The following is a 20270-nucleotide window of genomic DNA, read 5'->3' on the forward strand; positions in this document are numbered from 1 at the left end:
AGGCAGGTTCAGAACAGTCCTTCCCACCATCCCTGGTGTGCGTGCGTGTGTGTGTGTGTGTGTGTGTATGTGGAGTGTTTTGGTTTCCACTAAATCATCCGGCAGGAGGAGAGACTCAAAGTTTGTCTCAATGTCGCTGTCCTCGTTTACCACGTGTGGGATGTATTTGTTCATATCCATCCGAGGGTAGACAGTATACGGTTTCTTTCCACCGAATGGGCTCAGGCATTTTTGATGGATCCTCCCTTTGTTCCCTTCAAGGCCTGAACACAACATACTCTTATGGAGAGAGATCAGGTCTCAGCATTCCGGGTTTGTTTGGCAAACAAAAAGGTCAGCAGCCCTTGCAGAATGCTGCTGTGCCCAGATGGTCTCTCCTCTAAGCGCGCAAAGTGTTAACACTGAGTTTGAGGTGGTGATGGGTGCAGCGTTATGACATTCAAGGGACAAATCCAATCTGGTCCCCCAGGCAGAGGTGGGACAGTCAGCCTCCTTAAGTCCTCAGCCATGTGGCTGTTTGTGGCTGTTTGAGGGCCCGGCTCCCTGCTGTGGCAAGTGCTGAGTGTCACTCCGCATTACAGGCCAAGAACGAACCCACCCTGACAGCCAGGCTCCTTGCACAGAGTGTGCTCTAATTTCTGCAGCTTGGGGTCTCCGGGTCTTGAGGACTGGGTCACCCCAATTATAATGCTGGGAGTTTCCGGAGTGATAGAGGGAAATTCACCTCTCAGCTGTCAGGTTGAGGCCAAGCATTGCTTGAGAGAGTCAACAAGAGGAAATCAAGTTAACCCAGTGGTGTGAGTGTGTCTGTCTCGACAAAAAGGACCCCAGCATTCAGGAAGGACGTTTGTTACTCTAAAAGGGCGTGCACTCGGATTTTAAGAAAGGGGTAGGCATCAGATGGCCTCTGTTTCCTTCTGCTTTGTAGAAACCCAGTCCTTAGCCAAGCATCGCCTCTGCAATATGAGATGTCAAAATTTATGGGGGTCAGAAGGCAGGCGGAGGCCTTGGATTGTTGCTGTTCTTCTTCTTAAAAGATTTTTTTTTTTATTGTACCAGATATTTTACTTTTATTTATTTATTTATTTAGGCTGCGCTGGGTCTTAGTTGCGGCACGCGGGATCTTTTAGTTGCAGCATGCAGACTTCTTATTTGTGACATGCACGCAGGATCTAGTTCCCCGACCAGGGACGGAACCCGGGTCCCCTGCATTGGGAGCGCGGAGAATTACCCACTACCACCAGGGAAGTCCCTAAAATTGACCATTTTAAGCATATACCTCAGTGGCATTAAGTACATTCAAAATGTTGTGTAGCCATCGCCACTGTCCATCTCCAGAACTTTTTCACCTACTCCAGCTAAAACTCTGTACCCATTAAACTCTTAACTCCCCATTCTCCCCTCTCTCCAGCCTCTAGTAACTTCCTGTCTCTATGAATTTAGCTACTCTAGGTCCTTCCTGTAAGTGGAATCTTGCAATATTTGTCCTCTGGGGTCTGGTTTATTTCATTTAGCATAACGCCTTCAAGGTTCATCTATGTTGCAGCATATACCCGTGGATGTAGTAGTTCCTTCCCTTTAAAGGCTGAATACTCGTCCTCTGTGTGTATACACCACATTTTGTTTATCCATTCATCCATCCATGGACACTTGGGTTGCTTCCACCTTTTGGCTATTGTGAACAACACAGCTACAAAACATGGGTGTGCAAATATCCGTTGGAGGGGCCTTCAGGGTTTACAATAATGTTAACTCCTCTCCCGTCTGATGAGAGGTGGACTCTAGTTCAGGGTTGAGCGAGGCTGCAAAGCTGAGAGCTAGCGCTTGGCTGTTCTTCAGTGGCAGGCTGGGGTGAGGTCCAGGGGGGAGGGTGGGGAGGTACCCCTGCACCGAGGCTGAGCTCAGGACTGAAAGGATGACAATCCCACAGATGCAGAAGCTGCTCTGTCCCTCTGTCTCTTTTCTCCCAGAGAAATCCTGGGACATCCTAGCTTTAGCCACACGTCTCAGTGCCACCTCACCCACAGTGGGAGGGGAAAGCACAAAGACCAGAACAGGGCCCTCCACCTGGCCTGTCTAGCTGGGTTGCATTTTTTTTTAAAACTAACTAATTTGATGGAGGTAAAATTTCCATAAAGTAACTGCTCAGATGTTAAGTGTACAGTTTGACAAGCTCTGACAAATGTATGCATCCGCACAATCACCAGCCCAATCAAGATACAGACTGCTCCATCAGCCCAGAAAGTTCCTTCGTGCCAAACTGCAAGTTAGCAGCTTCTTTTAGAGCCAAATTGCTGCAGCATCAAAAGGGTTAGGGGACTTAGAAGAAGCCTGTGGGGGGGTTCTAGGCTGTGAAACCCCGGATGTCCTCGGCTCTGTGTCACCACAAAAAGCACTTTCTTTTCCTTTCTAATTTTGCAGTTCAGAGCCACCCACAGTTGTCTGGCAAGGGATATTTTGAACCATTGGAGCCCAAAGCAGACTGTGGGACCTCAGTTTCACTCAACAATTCAAAACCCATTCACTCTACAAGCAGGTCCTGAGCACCCGCTCTTTGCCCTGCCTGGGTTGAGTGTGACCGTGGCAGGTCAGGGGTAGGAATGGCCCCAACGTGCAGGAGGGGAGACACCGAGCAGAATGGAAAGAATGACATCTGGGCGGGAATACAAGTTTGCAACTTGGGATGCCACAAAGGCATCCAGTATTCTGGCTGAGGCCAACGAGGAAGGCTTTTTGGAATCAGGGGCACGCAGGCTAGCCTTTTCAAGGATGCATAGCTTTTGAACAGAAGGCAAGAAAGAGAAGAAGATTCCAGCCCGGGAGGACATTGCGTGTCAACAAGGGCACTGACACATAAGAACTATCATTTACGATGTAATTTATTATTATGTGCTAAGCATGGGGCTCAGTGTTTCACATTCATGATTTTGTTTAACAAAAATTAAAGAATAATGATGAGGAGTACCTTACGAGGAAAGTTCTATCAGGTGCAATGTGGCTGAGTGACTGTCCAGGTTCACAAAGCATTGCACCTGGATTCAACCCCGGGTCTGGATGTTTCCGAAGCCCTTGTTGTTCTGCTGTTTACTGTTACATGAAATACACGAAAAGCGAAGCACTGCCTGTTGCACGCACAGAGGGGAAACAGGAAAGGAACCAGTCAGTGTTGCTTTGAAGGGCATTCCAAAGACTGGGGATTTGGGTGGTTCCTCACTTGGTTCGAATTTCAATTGAAATGGTGGGAGCAATATTACAGTCACAAAAAGAGCTCTGTAAACTCTGCATTATGCACACATATATCTCTGGGTTTTTTAATGCCATAGGAAAATCTCATTTACTTAAAACAGTGGGGGCTAATTAGCAATATTATTTTTTCCTAAGAGCAGTCTTATTTATACAAAATGGCCCATGGGCTTCCCTGGTGGCGCAGTGGTTGAGAGTCTGCCTGCTAATGCAGGGGACACGGCTTCGAGCCCTGGTCTGGGAAGATCCCACATGCCGCGGAGCAACTAGGCCCGTGAGCCACAATTACTGAGCCTGCGCGTCTGGAGCCTGTGCTCCGCAACAAGAGAGGCCGCGATAGTGAGAGGCCCGCGCACCGCGATGAAGAGTGGCCCCCGCTTGCCGCAACTAGAGAAAGCCCTAGCACAGAAACGAAGACCCAACATAGCAATCAATCAATCAATCAATCAATAAATCTTAAAGTGTACAGTGGTTTAAAAAAAAAAAAAATGGCCCAAAGCAGGCTCACAAAGGTTGCAAACACAGCTGGCCTGTAACTAGCACTGGCTGTCCAGGAATGGGCCTTCTAGAGAGTGTGATGGCAGGAGGAAATTCTGTTCTCTTCATTACTGTGGATGCCCCCATTCTTATTATACTGTGAGTCCCTGGGGGGGTGGTCCTCAAAGTATTACAAACGTCATTTCTCTTCCCTTTACCCTAAATGCCCCACCCCATCTGGAGCTGCCACGGGGGGAGTTTTCCGGGAGCTCCCGGGTCTACCTGGCTTTTCTCCGCGGGCTAGGTCAAGGCTCCCGAGAGGCCACACGGAAGCTGCGGCTACGACCTGGAGCTCTTTGCATTGTATCCGAAGCTGAGCTCCCAGGAGAGGCTCGTGAATTCTCTGACACCAAATGCTGCCAGTCCTGAGTCCTGCCGGGCAGGAGCTGCAAGTCTCCTCAGCGCCCAAGCCCAGCGTAGCCTCCCAGTGGGTGCGACAGCAGCCTCGGAGGGTGGGGGAGGCTCAGGCTGCGGAAGTGCATCTCATTTCTCAACTGTTTTGAAGGATGCTTCCAGAAACGCACGGTCCCTGGATGCACAGTCCGCATTAAACCCGCAGCCCCGGGGCAGCCAGGTCACGAGGCACAGCTTACTTGTGCACACGCAGATCTTCGTGTACGTGCACACACACACTCAACCTACACACGTACACACATGGTTTCTTCACCGCCTCTGGACAGCCAGGGCTGCCGTATGTGCACACCACGCCTCAGCCTCCCCAAGTATCTCCAAAGCACTTTACGTGCACGGAGGGACCGAGAGCCACCGTCAAAAGGAGGAGACCCGGTTGGCAGAAAGCCTCTTGAGCTCCCCAAAGACCAGGTCACGCTGCCCCTCGTCCTGCTCTCTGAGCTTGGGGTCTCTGAGTTGCAGAGACAGGGAGGGAGCTCTCCCCTGGGTCCGCGGGGCTCCTCCCTGCTGGCCGAGCTCCTCCTCTCTGCCCACGTGCACACACAGCTGCAGGGCTGCATCCTTTCTCGACAAAAGTCCATCTCTCTGCAGTTGGTAGCCTGCAGCCAGGCCAGTACCCGCCTTCTCCCCGAATGCTCCTGGATTTGCAGAGGCCCGCAGTGACCAATGAACAACCTCCCTGCCCTGCCCCTTCCCCTGGTGCAGAGGGTGGCGTGGGTGACCCTGGGGACACACCTCCTCCTGCCTGACACACATTCTGATCCCCAAACCACAGGCTCTCCTCCCCGAGGCTGTACCACACCTCGTAAGCTCATCACTCTCATGGCTCAGTCTTGAAAGAAGTGTTTTAGCCTCGAAAGCAAGCACAGTTTAGGTTTTGACATAAGAGCCAGCCAAAGTCTAACCTGGGCCCTGTGGATCCCGTGACGGTCTACTCGAAGGGGCCTCGCTCTGGACCCAGGAGCAGGAAGCCGGGCACGGGTCAGAGGGTGTGTGGTCCCCGCATGCTTCACCAGCTCCCACCAGCCTCCATCCTGCTGCAAGCGAAGCACATTGCCAACGAGAGTATTTTTTCTCCTTGTCAGTGATCTGTTGCTGTCTGTGTATTCCAAGAGGAGGCCATTACAGGGAGTTAATAGAGTTTTAAATTTGTTTTTAAATTTTATAATGCAATTCATCAAATTCAGCAACTGAGCACAGCACTCACGTTCAGACCAGGCAGCATATGTCAAACTGGCCCCAGCCTTCCCCTACCCTCCCTCCCAACCCCAAAATGAGGAAAGGTTTAACTCTTTAGGGTAACTGCCAGGCACGGCCCCAAATGGGGTGGGAAGAAAGGCAGCAGAGTGGGTTCTAGTCTGCGAGGGTCATTCTGGAATTGGCCCATGGAAAGACTAGTGACTTACTTGAGGTGCTCTGGGCGCCTTTCATGGTCAAGCGTGCTCGAGGCTGCCTGAGGCCTTGGTCGCCTGGCTGAGGTGGCCACCTGGGGTCACCGTGACTTGGTTCTTTCAGACACACGTCTGTTACGGGGCCAGGTGTCAGTGAGAATGGGGCAACACTCAGGGCACGGACATGGAAAGCAAACGGTGAAGTCTGCTGGTCAAGACAAATGGGAGCTCATTTCTGCTATTTTTCACCCTGAAGGGTTTCCTTTAGGGATGTGTTTGGCTGAACTTAGGATCATTATTGAAACTAGGGACCTGTTGCTGCTGAATTGGAACTAAGTGAGATTTAAGGGACCACGGTTTTGCGAAGAACATATTGGATTTCAGGACTTGCAGCAGCTCTGTATCATGAATGGCAGTCAGTCATGTCTTTTCTTAAGCGTTAATAAGTGACTTCGGTTCTAGGGAAAATTCCAGAATAGATGTTGCCAGCAAGTGAAATCCTGTTGGTCCCAGAGCTGACCGCAATAAAAGCTTCCTCCTGCGGTCCCGACAGCAGGACCTTCAGCTTGTGGAGGCCACAGAGCCCCACAAGGGAGTGGAGGGTCCCCTTGCCCAGCACAGCCTGGCAGGGGGTGGGGGGTGGGGGCATAACTATCAGAGCACAGCACAGGCCTGGTCCTGGCGCTGGTCGGCTTCTGAAACCTGCCTGTTCTCAGTTAACAGAACCCACAGAGTGGCTGTACCCTGGTCCCAGCTCTCTGGGCACAGGTCAGTAGTGGCCACCAGGTGGCAACAACTTGCGGTCACTACTGATTGGTGGCCCTGCCTGTGCTGGTGACAAGCACGAGGCTTCAGGCCGGCTTCCGCTGAGTCCCAGAAACCATCCTCCTCCACCTCTCTGAGCATCCAGGTACCAACCTGAGCTTTGTACCTCCTGAAAGGAACAGATTGCAAATAGAAAGCTAACCCTTCTTTGAAGCCACACCCAAACATCCTATACTTACTTCTCCACTCTTGGGTGACTTTTGCCCAATATTTTGTGCCCTTCCAGCTGGAGCCTCCGTGCTCCCATTCTACATAGCTTCAGACATCCTGCTTCTGATTTCACACGAATCGAGATGCCAAGGTGGGGTGGTGCCAGAACCCTGCGTGGCCTTGGCTCTCCTGAGCAGATTCGGAAGCAGATGCTGAGGACTGGGCACAGATGGGATACGGGACTGGGGTGGAGCCGGGCTTGGCAGCCGGCGGGGGCAGGGGGTGGGCTGGGATGGAGGAAGAGCATCTTGAGGTGAGGGAAGTCTTTTTGCATTCAAGGGCTTGCCGGCTTCCAACTTGCTACTTACTGCATTGACAAATATTCCACACGATTGAAGAACTATTTTCCAAAACAAAATGCTGGTATTCATCAGGAGGCGCGGGTTGTGCAGTGTGAACAATTCACTTTCGTTAAGTACCATATGGCCGCTGGTAGGAAAACGCTAACATGTTTCAACAGTACAGCTGGGGTAGGGTTCCTTTATTCGCCGTGCAGATGGCTCTAATTGACATCTCTCCTAAAACAGGTCTCCAGCATTTCTGCAGGATCATTAGAGTAATTAGTTATTAAATACCATCACCACTTTTAGAGAGAGGGTCTGATCCCTGGCAACATTCCACTGTGATGGAATTGACAGGTCCCGGCGGAGGACCAGCCGTGGGAGGGCCAATGGGAAGGGCATGAAGGGCATGCTAGCTCCTCCTCCTCAGTGGCAAGGCCAGGGAAGGACAAAGACGTCGCTAATTCCAGAACAGCGCCTGGAGACAATTCGGGCAACCAAAGAGTTCTGGACCAGTGTTCTAGAGCCAGGCTCATCTTTTCTTTAGCTGTGTGACCACACAGCGTCAATCACTCAGCCTCAGTTTGTTCTTCCCTTAAGTGGGGCACTGCACTGGGGATCACACCGGGGTTGGGGGAAAGAGAGGGGTCCCAGGAATGCATGTGTGCCTAGGAGTTGTTCCAAAAAGTAAATACATGTATCCAGAGGGCAATATGGATGGAGGAAATAGCCTTCACTCTGAGCCCTTTCCCCACTGATCGAGGGTTAACGGTATGACATTATTAGTTTAATTTCACAGTCTAATCAGTTCCCTGCATTACTGATCAAAGGAGTTGGAGCGATTGTAGTTTTGTAGAACTCTCGGCTAAGGGAATAAGGCTAGGAGGCTCTCAAGCTCAGGGACCATGAGAGGGAGTGCTGGCCTCGGCACACAGTTCTCCTAAGAGGGACCATTCAATCCACAGGTAAACTGTCCTCCCACTGCTGAACCACGTGGGGGATCAGAGTGTGCAGACCCCACACAGGCTGCTACCCAGCATCAGAAATGGGGAGCAGCCTCAGAAAAAGCCCTTCTCCCAGGCAATGCTGGAGCCCAAATCCACCTCGAATGCCATTCTGAGCCCCCAGCCAGCCTGGGGCTTCATTGTTAAACACCCTCCGTCAGCAGGGCCCATCTGTGTGATGGAATTTTTTAATTTTTTTGTCACTTTTTCAAATCAGAATAGAAACAATTTTTAGTCTATAATTATCATTTCTTTTCTCAACAGACAAATGTTTCCTTTTAAATTGTAGGGCAGAAAAAGCAAAGAACAACATTTTAAACCGAAAAGAAAGACTAAAATTAATTTCCTCTTTACAGAAAAATAAAATACAACAGCTCTAAGAAGCCAGGTTTTTCTTTTCCCAAAAGAGCAAAAAAAGCAACAGTGTATTCACTGCCAGCATTAATGCCCATTTTTAAGAGGCAAGTCCTCGAGGGACAGTGGTGATGGGGTCTGCAGACCTGTCTCTGGGGTCAGGCCTTGGATCTGATCCCCTGGGGGAGGCTGGACTGCTCCTGACATCTGAGCTCACTTGGGATGAACCATCTGAAGCCCCCAGTTCAGGGAGCCAGCTCAAGATGCAGGGTCCCAGGAGTCAGGGTCAAGGCTTGGGGTCTACCAGTTGGCCCTCAGTTTCCTCATCTCTGAAATGGGATTTTACATTTTACATTTACATCTTACAAGCTTGTTGGAAGGATCCTTTGGGCCAACTGCTTTGTGACTCTGAAGCATTGAACAAATCCTGCTGCTTTCACCACGTAGTGAAGACTAACCAGAATCACTGTTAAGAAAGCAAGCCCCGCTCAGATGCTTTCTCTGCCGGCGAGCTCCTCTGCCCACCTGGAAAAGCCCCCCATCCCGGCTCTCACGCTTGGCCAGCATGTAGTAGGAGAGCTACGGGCAGGTGTGCGTTTACTGAGTGCACCCTCAGTGCCAGGTTCGGATGGAGGAGAAGCAGGCTGCGTTTCAGATGCTGAAAGCAGTTCAGTGTGGCCGGGACAGAGCCTGCTCAGGCAAGGCAGTGTGAGTTTCCTCCGGGTGAGGAGGGTCAAAGGTTTCCTAGACCACGTTAAGGAGTTTGGTCCTCAGAATCGGCCAACAGATGGTGAAGACGGCTCAACTCTCTCGGCCCAGGGCCACTCCCACGTCCACCCTCCAGCCTCCTCAACAGGGAAGGAGGCATGACCCACGTCCACAAATACTCTCTCCCAGTTCAGTGTGGTCGCGGCTGACCCCACTCTCACTCCCCAGCGTAAACCCCTTCAGGGGCTCGCCATCACCCAGGGCTGTGCTGGTGAAGGTTTAACAGCCGTCTGCGATGGCGATGAGGGATAAAACAAACAAACCAAACCAGCTAGACCCTGACTCCTAGCGTTTGCCAGTCTCTGTTGGACACACATTCCCACTTCGATTTCAAGCTACCAACAGAGTGCCACCGAGGACAGAGCTGGGAAGAGCCGTCAACATCGGGCTCTTAGGAGCCACCAAGCCAGCCCCAGCTTACCGCAGCCTCGGGACTTGTGAACGGGGTGTGGAGGGCGGGGCCACAAAGATGCGGCCCCAAGGCGTCTGCGGCTGCTGCTCTGTGACCGGGAAGACGCCACGTCCTCCCGGCGGCAGGGATCACAGGTAGCCAGCACCCTGCCGCACTCCCCTGCCTCTCCCCGCTCTGACCCCCAGCGGCTTCGATCCCTCAGAAAACGTCCAGACACCTCACCTGGTATCCAAGGCTTTTCACACCGGGCACCGCCTCGTGGGCTTTCCAGGCTCTTGTCCTTCTGTCCCTGCAGAGCCCCCTGTTCCCGCCTCACTGTCTCCTTGAGGTTCCCATCACAACTTGGATGATCCGGCGCACAAGTTTTCCTCTGCTTGGCACACCTGCCCTCCTGTATTTCCTGATCAAACCTTGCCCGTCCTTCAAGGCTGAGCTCTTCTTCTGAACGCCCCCAGCTCCCTGCATCTGTTGGCAATGAACCCCAGGGTGCACACAGCATGCCCCAGCCTGACGGCACGCGCTGTGCTGCCGCCCAGTGGATCCACACTCCTCATGATGGGCTCCCGAGTCAAGGTTCTTCCTGACCTGACGTTACTTTCTGACCTTTGAAAACTCCCTCTCAAGGAAGCAGAGGAGGCCAGGCATTAGTGCCCAATGTCCATGCTTCCGACCACAAAACGACTACGGGCCCAAAGACTCACTTGCCATGGCCGGGCGAGGCGGGAGAGACGACTGGGTTAATCGGGAAGGAGCTTAGTGGCTGCCCTGGTCACAGTGAGACTCACATGGCAGAATAGGCAGGGCCTGTGGCAGAGACACAGGATCCCTATAATGACCCCAAACAGGTGGAAAAAGCAACTGGGTGTCCTGCACACCTGATAGCTTTCTAAAAATAGCCGGTGGGCCCTGGCTCTGCAGGCTTGCCTCTGGGTAGGGGCAGGGGCTGGGGCTGGTGGCTATTTGATCACTAAGTTTCAGAGGAGAGAGGCAAGTTGTACCTTACCCTCCCCGGCCAGGCTGAAGCTGAACCTCAGCCAGACACGCAAGCTCGGGACTGGGGGTCCTGGGCCTGGCCCATCGCCTCCCCCTTAGCTCTGCCCCACTGCCTGGGGGAAGGAACTGTTTCTTGTCTGAGGATCATGTGGAGGAGGAAGGGAGACAGGCTGGAGCAGATGCCAGCAGGCTCCGGGCACCATTTATTCTTGGCCAAGGGACCCGGGTACAGAGAGATTCTCCTCAAACCAAGGCACTGACAGCATCGAACAGAAATGTCATGGTCTGAAGCCACGTGGCGTAGGAGGAAGCAAGAAAAGAAGAAAGGAATTCTCCAGGCCAAGCCCCAGAGGTCTCCTCTGCCCTTCTGTAGGGCCAGGCTCAGGGACAAGCAGTGGACAGTGGAACAAAGGGAGAGCTCTTTTCTTTTGGGCGCAGGCCTTTTGCAGCTCCCAGGACCCCGTCTCCTCTGGTCCTCTCCTCCCTCCTCCGTGTCTAGACGGAATACTTAGCTCCTGGCAACCTGACGTCGTGCATTTGGCCTCCGGTCCCCAAGGCCAGCACTGTGGTTGCACCTGGGCGCTCCACTGGCTCAGGGAAACCTTTTAAAAACAAATCTCACAAAAAAGCATCTAAAAAAGAGTGGATACATGCATATGTATAACTGATTCACTTTGCTGGACAGCAGAAACTAACACAACATTGTAAATCAACTCTATTCCAATAAAAATTAATTGAAAAAATCCCACCCATTAAAAGTAACAGTATGTATTCTTAGGGGCCCGAATGTCAGCACATTTTGGAGATCACTAAGTCACCCAGCTGGGAACCAGTCTGAGAAGGTTTAAGTAAAGAACTATAGGGAGTAAAATTACTTCCAAGTAAGATCTCTAGCGAATATAAATTGTGTCCCCCCCCCCGGCCCCTCCCACACTTGGAATATGCCGTTCTAATTCTTTTGCTGAGAGGCAAGGCAACTGGGAGGCTTGCATCTTCCTGGAACATTTTCATTCCAAGGGTGCTCCTCTCCTTGTGAAGTCCTTCAGATACTCTTGACTCTTAAGCACGGTTTTCTTACTGGGTCTTGGGAGGGACACACAGCATCGCTTATTCTGAAAAAGCTGGCAAGGCCAGCAGAGGAATGGAACGCACAGAACCGGAGAGACTCCCGACACTGCCCGGCCCCCTGCCAGCCCCCAGCCCCTCTCCCGGCTGAAGACCGCAAACGCCGGGCGGGCCCACGTTTCCCCTCACTCTCCAGGCCGAGATCATGTTGCTGAAATGCAATGCTTGGCCCTCTGACCTGCCAGCTGCGCGGCCACCCTGGCACCAGGGCCCCGTGAGCTCCCACCTGTGAGCCGCGAACGTCTATCACCGTGACTCGGCAGCTGCGGCCCCGCCGTGCCCCGCGGCACCTCTTACGCATCTAGGGCGGCGCAGCCTCTCCTGCTTCCTCGGCCCCTCTGAGCACCAGCTTCTGCAGGGAGCCCAGGCGGACCCGGCTGGCGCCTGTGCCACTGTGGTGTCATCTGCCCTCCCAGCTGGCCTGGGGCTCGGTGGAGTGGAAAGAGATGCAGATGAAGAGCTGGGCACTTGGCTTAGGGGGGGCGCTGCCACTCCCTCGCATAGCACATGGGATGAGGAGCAGGTCACAAGTCACCTCCCCTCTCTGGCATGTGCTTCCTTCTCTGTGAAATGCGGAGACTCGGGGCAGCTCTACCTACCTCACGGAAGTGTCACCGGGAAGAAAAGAAATGCCAGCTGGGGAAGGAATTTGGAACAGTGCTAGTAAAAAAGTTCATTATCATTACAGAGTAGGGCTGAAGGTGTCCAGGCAAAACTCCCAGGCAAGTCTTCCTCTGCGAATCACCTCTTCATGAGATGAGTACTGACTGCAAGGTTCCTGTTCCCTCTTTGCTAATAGGAATTGCAGAATCGTTGCCAAGTCCAAGCGGTACAAACAGCAAATAATCACTTGGATGAGAAGCCTGTTGAAAGGAGTCTTTGCTGGGGAAGAGGTCAGCTGGCAGCTTGGCCCATAAATCAGGGTTCCCCGCTCAGCTCATAGGCTCTCGCAAGGAGATGGACTCAGCTACACTCTGACGTTTCACAGCTCTCACTACGCACCCTGCACACAGTAGGGATTTTGACAATGTTTGTTGAACTGATTACTGCAGAGGCAGCCGGAAGTGTGAGAGGGCAAAGCCCTGTCCACTCAAATTGGAGACTCACTCCATCACGCGAGGCAAGGGGACAAATCCTAGTCAGACAGGACTTGAGGCTGTAATGGGCAGGGCATTTCATTCTGCAGCCTTCGCTGAGAGGGATTTCAGGGGGCAGGGGGGCTGAGGGAGGTTGGAATGAACATACTTACTGTATTATGTTGCAGCAGTGATAAGACTAAAATTTTAGGATTTTCTTAATGAGACTCCTGTATTCACTGGTTTTCCTTATCAGCCCTGGCAAGAACCACAGTTTAGCATTTATGTCCTCTGCTTTAGAATGGAAGAAGGATCATAGCAGGGATTCGAAAACTCACTCTGGAGAATAACTATATGCATCCCTTTTGCTCTCCCAGAGGAATGCGGGTTCTCTGGCCCCGGCCCTGCCCCAGATGCGCTGTGCTGTTACCCACCGGATCCAGGCGGCAAGCTTTTCCAGTTTGGAGTTTACTGAACGAAACGCAAATTGGGGCTGGGGAGGGAACCAGTGGAAGTTAGAATGCCAGGCAGCTCGAAGTGCCTCTGCCCTCCCTCTCCTGCCCCAGGCTTGGGAAACCATCCCCCTTCCCCACCAAGTGTCTGTAACCACCCCCGAGGGGCAGGTGCACAGGTTCTAACACTCTGCAGAGACATTTCTAACACCTGCCATGGGATCAGCTCTTTGAGGGCTGCAATCAGGGCGATGGCAAAGTCAAGGCCGTACCACAAGTCCTCACACCGACGTGGCACTTGCTGCCTCTGTGGGGTGGTGCAGGCACAGCAGCACACCCATTTCACAGATGTGCAGCCTGGTCCTTAGAGATGGTAGATGCCTTGGCACCACCTAGAGAGAGCTAACACTGGAGTCAGGAATAGAAGCGGGGGGTCCGGACTTAGGGCTGGGGTTAGAGGAGATCAAACCCCCTTCCCAGGGCCTGAGCCTCGGTTCCTCCTCTTGCACCCCAGGACCTTGGATCCCCTGGGGGGCAACCAGCCCACTCTGTAGGGAAACCTGAAAGGCTTGCCTCACCTTCCCGTCCCACCCACTTGGATGACTATCCAACCCTGCAAAAAAGCATTTTTGTTTTTTTTTCTGATCAGATTTCAAAAAGTTGAAAGTTCTCCAGTCTGCCCAGAAATCAGGAAGAGCCATCCTTCCTTTATCCTAAACATAGCCACAAGTCAAGAAGCAATCAGAGCCTTAGAACAAGCAAACCAGATGGCATCGTACTGCAGAAGCTCCTTGTTCACGGGCAAGTCCCAGCATCCTTGTTTGTAGCCTATGAATGCTTCCTTTGCACATAATTCTAACAAGCAGATCCACAGCAGGTGAGCGGGTGCTATTGCCTCAGGCAAGACAAGGACCAGAGCAAGTTTAAAGGCTGAGAATGAGAGGAGAGGCAGAAAGACTGTGGTGAGCAGGGGCACAGCCTCAGCAAGCGCAGCAGCCTTGAGTCATTTAGTTCAGGGACAAACCTCCTAACTGCCTCCACGGGCCCGGACCCTGGAGCATCATGGCATCACTGCATAACAAACGATACTCTTAAGGCGGCAGGCTTTGGAATCCAACAGAGCCTTATGTCCTGGCTCTGACATCTATCATCTGCGTGTCCTTGAGCACTTGGCTCAAACTCTTGGAGCCTCTGCTTCCTCCCAGGCAATGGGGACGCAGGGAGCTCCCACTCTCAGCTGTGGGGAGGCGGCTACTGTCAGGTGCTTAGGGGACAGCGCCTGGGGCACGCAGAGAACGTGCCCTGACATCCAACATGCTGCAGGAGAGGGGAGCTTGTGAGCCATCCCTTCGGCAGGATTTACCCAACATGGTTAAGATAAAAGAAAGTGAGGGCTTTACTAGGGGTAAAAGTGGCAGGGAGAAGACCCAGAGGAGAGCGGGAGGGAGCATGGGTGGGCATGAAGGCAGGCCCCGCCCCCGCTGCTTCCGCCCCATCACCTACAGAACACCTGTGGTGGGCGCCAGGCCCTGGATAAGGTGTGTGACGGGTTACTTGATTCCATTCTCCCAGCTGGGCTGTACCTCTTACAGAACTCCATTTTACAGATGAAGGATCTTACACAGGAATGAGGACACGTTCCTAGGGTTACATAGCTCGTCAGTGGGATTCAAATACAGGTTTATCTGAGTCCAAAGCCAGTTACTTTCTCAAGCCCTACACGGCACAGGAAGGAAGCATGGGCTTCGCAGGAAGTCCACGGGGGGAGGCATTTGCAAACGCCAGGGAAGAGGCGGAGGGAGAGAGGAGCAACCGCTGGGCCTGAGCCGACTGCCCAGCTGGCCCCGATGCCAGCAAACGGGCCACAAGGGCAGGCGGCACGGACAGCTTCAGTGCACCAGGGAGAAGGCCTGACCCTGAACCCCCCCCGAGAAGTCTGAGTGTCTGTCCTGCCTGAGGGGAAGCAAGTCCACCTGGAAACTTCCAACACACCCACCTCTCACCTCCAAGGCTGCCCTATAAGAGCCCTTTCCCTTCCTCCTGCAGGTAGGGCCAGCCAGGAGGCCTTGGGACCACAGCCTTCTCCAGGGGTCCCTCTGGATTGCCAAAAGGAGGGTCCTCTGGGGGAGCCCCCTGCATCAGCCACCTCCCCCACTACCGCCCCTACACACCCCCACCCCAGGCTCCTTGCCCCAGATGGCCGGCAGGGAAGAGGACGGAGGGCACAGGAACCCTCCGTCATAAACCCTCCTAATTCTCATCACCTGAATTGTGTGTCCAGAGAAGAAACATACCTACAAAGAAAAGGGAGGGAGAGGGGTCTTTGTAAAATGCGGGCAGTAATCAGAATTTGTATCCAGAGAGAAACGACAATTGTGAAAACCCTATATGCAGCCTGAACTCTGGTTTATGATAATGTAACATTTCCAGCAATAATATTCGGGGAAGAAAGAGAGATGAAAATGAACTGAACTTTATTTGGGGATCTCATTGCTATGGGTATGGTTCCTTTCGCTAAAATACAGTAATATCTATAATGAGGATTCATGTTATCCTAAGGAAAAAGTGTGTGAAAAAGTGACCTTAAAGCATGGGAAAACATTTATATGCTATAATACAGAAGCTTGTTTCCCCCTAAAGAGCAGAGGTATGTAAATAGCTCCCTGAAAGAAAAGACTTGTGTAATTAATCACCAGCATCTACCCTTTCCCCGGGCATTCTGGCGGTCTCACGGTCTCGGGACCGGGAAATAGGAGTCAGGGTAGTGGCCTGGCCTTGACCTCCAGCAAGGGGTGGGGGGTATGCCAGTGAGCGCACTCCTTGGATTCCAGCACAAGCAAACAGGCGTGCTTTGTCCTCCCTCTTCCCATCAACCACATCCAAGGCTTTGTTTTGGTTTTAACTGTTCAGTGAATCAGAGAAGGGCAGACTGAAAGGGTCCGGCAGCCTCTTCTCCCTCTAGCCCTCCCATTGCACAGATTAGGAAACTGAGGTCTTGGGAGGCACAGGCATTTGCCCGGGATCCCAGGGAACTGCAGAGGACAGGCTTGAGAAGATTACCACAGTGGACATCCCCACCCAGTGCCCCATTTCCAGGTGGATTTGGCCCTGCCTGGGCTGGCATGCGTTTGACCGAGGGCTTCACCCTCCCCTGGAGTGGCCGCTGATCCCCTTCAATGAGATGCAGAGGCCTTCAGCTCTACCCTGCTCTTCCTGTGTCTCCCTTACCTGGCTACTGTCCCAGGTGGGCGATCCTGAGAGGTGGATTATGCTGACACCCCCTCTGCTGACAGCCCTCAGGCTGGGTGACACCCTGGTTCTGTCATGGGGCCGGCCTGGTGCTGAGCAGCTGTCCAGAGGCCATGGCACACTGGCCATCAGGGAGTTAACAGAAACCACAGAAGGCGTATTCTGGGGCTAAGCTAGCAGGTGGGAATGCCCTGGGTTGGGCGGGGAAGGAGGAGGAGAAGCGGGGGGAAGGAGGGGGGTGAGCGGTCAGGGGTCAGGGGCCCTGGGGATCTCAAAGACTGAGGATGTGAGAGCAGGAGCTGGCTGTCCTGGATGGAGGGCTGGTCTGGAGTGGATGGACCAGGCCTGACAGCAGAGGAGGAGCAGGACACAAGGTCTGCTGACCCGGGGGAAGAGGCACACCCCCCAGCCTCCCCCGCCCCCCGCCCAACCCTGGGCCTGGCGACTGCAGCTCCTCCCACAGGCTCTGAGCACAGGCGGCCATGGAGCCTCGAAACAACCCTGTGCCCTGCAAGTGCACCCAGGGCGCTGTGTGCAGGACCTCTGAGACGAGCTTGCTGTCCACACGCTGCCTGGCGGCGGTGTCCCTCGCTAGGCTCACAGACCAGGCCTTTCCCTGCGCCCAGGAGTCACTAATTAAAAGAAAACATTGCTCTGGGAGCTCAGCGGGGATGGGGCACTTGGACTGCTTCCTGACCTGCCCTTAGAGTTTCAGCTCCACACACCAACCAGAGTCAGTCTCTGGGGAGACAGTCACTGGATTCATGATCGGGGGGCAGAAGAAGGGAGGGGAACAGCTGTGGGTGGGTGTGGGCCAGAGCTGGGAGTGACTGCGGAGGGCAGGCTGTGCCCAGGGCCCAGAACCAAGGACATGGCTTGGCTGGGCAGCTCTGGCTGGGAGTGACAGCTGGTCGGGGGCTAGGAGGTGTCCCAGGCTCTGGTGCAGGCCAGAGGGTGCCAAGGTGTGGGACACAGCACCCCAGGAGGGCTGCACTGGGGGCTGGGTTTGGGGGGGCCCACTCTGGGATGGAGGAGACACAGAGGCAGTGGAATCCCATTAGGAGAGAAACGGAAACCAGGAGAGTCCGGTATCCACTCTGTGTCTGCCTGTGGAAAAGATGAGAGAAGAACTTGCAAAGGCTGATAATTTCACATTTTGAGTTTTAAAAAAAATTTCTGCCAATCTGCTCATATTGCTAAGTTTAAAGAAAAAAGAAGTCTGCAGATGGCAGGGCCCTGGGCCAGAAGAGAGAGACTAGGAAAGGGTCCTACTCACGCTGGCCCTTGAACACAGGGGCACGGGAAGCACAGCCAGCACACCGTGCATGCCTCCCCCCTGCGGGCCTTGTAGCCTCAGCTCCACGAGGCAGCTGAGACGGGACGGGCAGAGGCACAGTGGTCACCAGCCCGCCCCAGCCCACTCTGCCTCTGGCTCCCTAAGCCCTACCGTCCACTGTCCTAAGAGCCACAGGTTTGGATGCTCATGGGTCAGGAAGACCTGGTTCCAGACCAGACCTCGGGGGTACTGGAACCAGGGGTTCTGTGCCTTAATTCCTCCTCAGAACCCCCAGGGCCCAGACCAGGCCCGGACCAGGGTCCCCGTGAATTTGGTGATTGGCCAGCTGGCCTCAGGGTCCACTTCTCAGGCCCTGGCTTGTAAGCAGTTCGGATTCCAAAAAGTCTGCTGGGGAGTCAGCTGTTCGCAACTCAAGATTGTATCAGTACTTCCCTGCAGAGTCAAAGCCATCAGTGGTCATGGGCCCATCTGGCTCCACCACAGAGGCCAATATCATAATCTAGCTTGCTGAGCAGTGGCACCAGAGCCCAAATCTGTCCCTGGGGGGTGTGCAGGGTGGGTGGGAGGAGGGAGAGAGGGAAGAGCTCCACTTTGTTTCTTGGTGCTGGCAGTGAGTTTGGCCAATTTAGCATTCGTGTGTGTGTGTGTGTGTGTGTGTGTGTGTGTGTGTGTATAAGTGAACTAAGGGGAGACTTGTTGAAATCAACAAATCTGGAACCTGTGACACTTGATAAGTGCGATTTCCGGGCTGCACGCAGGGTGCCGTGTGACCAGCTGCTCCCAGTTGGCTGCTCCCACGGCCCCAGAAGCTCGGGTCTCCCGGAAGTGGGGCCCTGCCTTGGCTTCTCTTCCTACTTCCTCCACGGCTCTGCTGGCCAGACTGGACAGGGCAGGAGGGATCCATATGTTACCCTGAAGCTCGGGTCCTGGAGCCTCAGAGTTACGCTAAGTGAAATAAGTCAGACAGAGAAAGACAAATACTTTATGCTATCACCTATATGTGGAATCTGAAAAATGCAACAAACTAGTGAATATAACAAAAAAGAAGCAGACTCACAGATATAGAGAACAAACTAATGGTTACCAGTGGGGAGCGAGGAGGGGGCAGGGGCAATCGAGGGGTAGAGGATTAAGAGGTACAAACTATTAGGTATAAAAATCAGCTGCGGGCTTCCTTGGTGGCGCAGTGGTTGAGAATCTGCCTGCCAATGCAGGGGACACGGGCTCGAGCCCTGGTCTGGGAAGATCCCACATGCCGCGGAGCAACTGGGCCCGTGAGCCACAATTACTGACCCTGCGCGTCCGGAGCCTGTGCTCCGCAACAAGAGAGGCCACGATAGTGAGAGGCCCGCGCACCGTGATGAAGAGTGGGCCCCGCTCGCCGCAACTAGAGAAAGCCCTCGCACAGAAACGAAGACCCAACACAGCCATAAATAAATAAAAATAAATAAATAAAATTTTTAAAAAAGAAAAAAAAATCAGCTGCAAGAGTATATTGTACAACATGGGGGATATAGCTAACATTTTATAATCACTATGAACGGAGTATAACCATTAAAAATTGTGAATCACTATATTGTACACCTGTAACTTATATACTATTGTACAGCAGCTATACTTCATTAATAATTAAAAAATTATTAATTAAAATCATTAAGGGTGATGGGGGTCCCTGCTGTCCAGCTCCGTGTTTATTAAGGCCGGGGCTTGGGCAGTCAGAGCAGAGCTCACAGCCTGAGAATTGCAGCTGATCATTTACCTCTTCAAGAAAGCATGCTTGACTAGTCGCATCCTTTGTGGGGCATAAATATCAATCCCTACGTGAGGCCAGGCCTCTTCCGAGCTGGCTCACTGCCGGAGCCTCCCTGAGGGACACCTGCTCTGTGCTCAGATACCGCTGGGGCTGGAACTCCTCAGGCTGAGCCCTTGCCCACAGTGAGTGCTCAGGTCCTCAGCGGGACAGGCTGAACGGGCGCCTGACCCACGGGCTGCGTGCAAGGACCTGGTCCCCGACTGTGCAGGGGTGTGGTTTTGTGGGAGAGCCGTCTATGAGCTTGCTGCAGCACGTAGTCGTGCACCATCAGGGCTTAAATGAGCTCTCTGCCCGCCACGTGTTCTTTGAGCTTTAGTGCAAGTTCCATGTAGAACCACGTTTATGGAACCCCTTGTATGCGCTGGGCGCTGGGGATGTTAAGACAGACAACAGAGTGTTTCTGCTGTTGTAAGAGTTATCACAGGGGAAAACACCCCAAGGCCCACAGGTATGGCTGGAAAAGGCTTCCTAGAGGAGATGGTTCTGAGCCGTCTCCGAAGGGGAGAAACCAGGTGAAGAATGGGAGGCGGACGTTTTAGGCAGAGAAAACTGCCTTAGCAATGAAAACAGAGGCAGGAAGCTGCGTGGTGTGTTGAGAATTGAGAGGGGCTTGAGGAGCAAGATAGGTGAGGGGAAGGGAGGAGGTGAGGCAGGGGGCAGAGACCAAGACATAGCCCCAAACACAACCACGTCCAAGAGTGCTGGGGGACTGATGGGGGCTCCCGCTGAGAACAGCTAAGGGCCCACCCGAGGGCCGTGATGGTCGGGATGGGGAAGAGGGACAACGTGGAGAAATTGTCAGGGGGCGATGTTGGTAACTGCCTTGGCT

At 53.3% G+C, this 20270-nt stretch overlaps 1 protein-coding gene across 3 annotated transcripts in view; it reads right to left on the reverse strand.

The window, feature by feature from the left end:
* Nucleotides 1-20270, reverse strand: part of KLHL29 (kelch like family member 29) — a 315474-nt gene that overhangs the window by 170733 nt on the left and 124471 nt on the right. The window contains exon 1 of one of the 3 annotated variants that reach the window (XM_007183459.2): nt 9659-9870. The exons of the other annotated variants lie outside the window; for them this stretch is intronic. The gene's annotated coding sequence lies outside the window, so the exon portion shown is untranslated. Of the gene's footprint in view, nt 1-9658; nt 9871-20270 lie in introns of those variants that run through there. 3 annotated transcript variants of the gene reach the window in all.

Source organism: Balaenoptera acutorostrata, chromosome 12, assembly GCF_949987535.1.
Source record: "Balaenoptera acutorostrata chromosome 12, mBalAcu1.1, whole genome shotgun sequence".
Classification (NCBI taxonomy): domain Eukaryota; kingdom Metazoa; phylum Chordata; class Mammalia; order Artiodactyla; family Balaenopteridae; genus Balaenoptera; species Balaenoptera acutorostrata.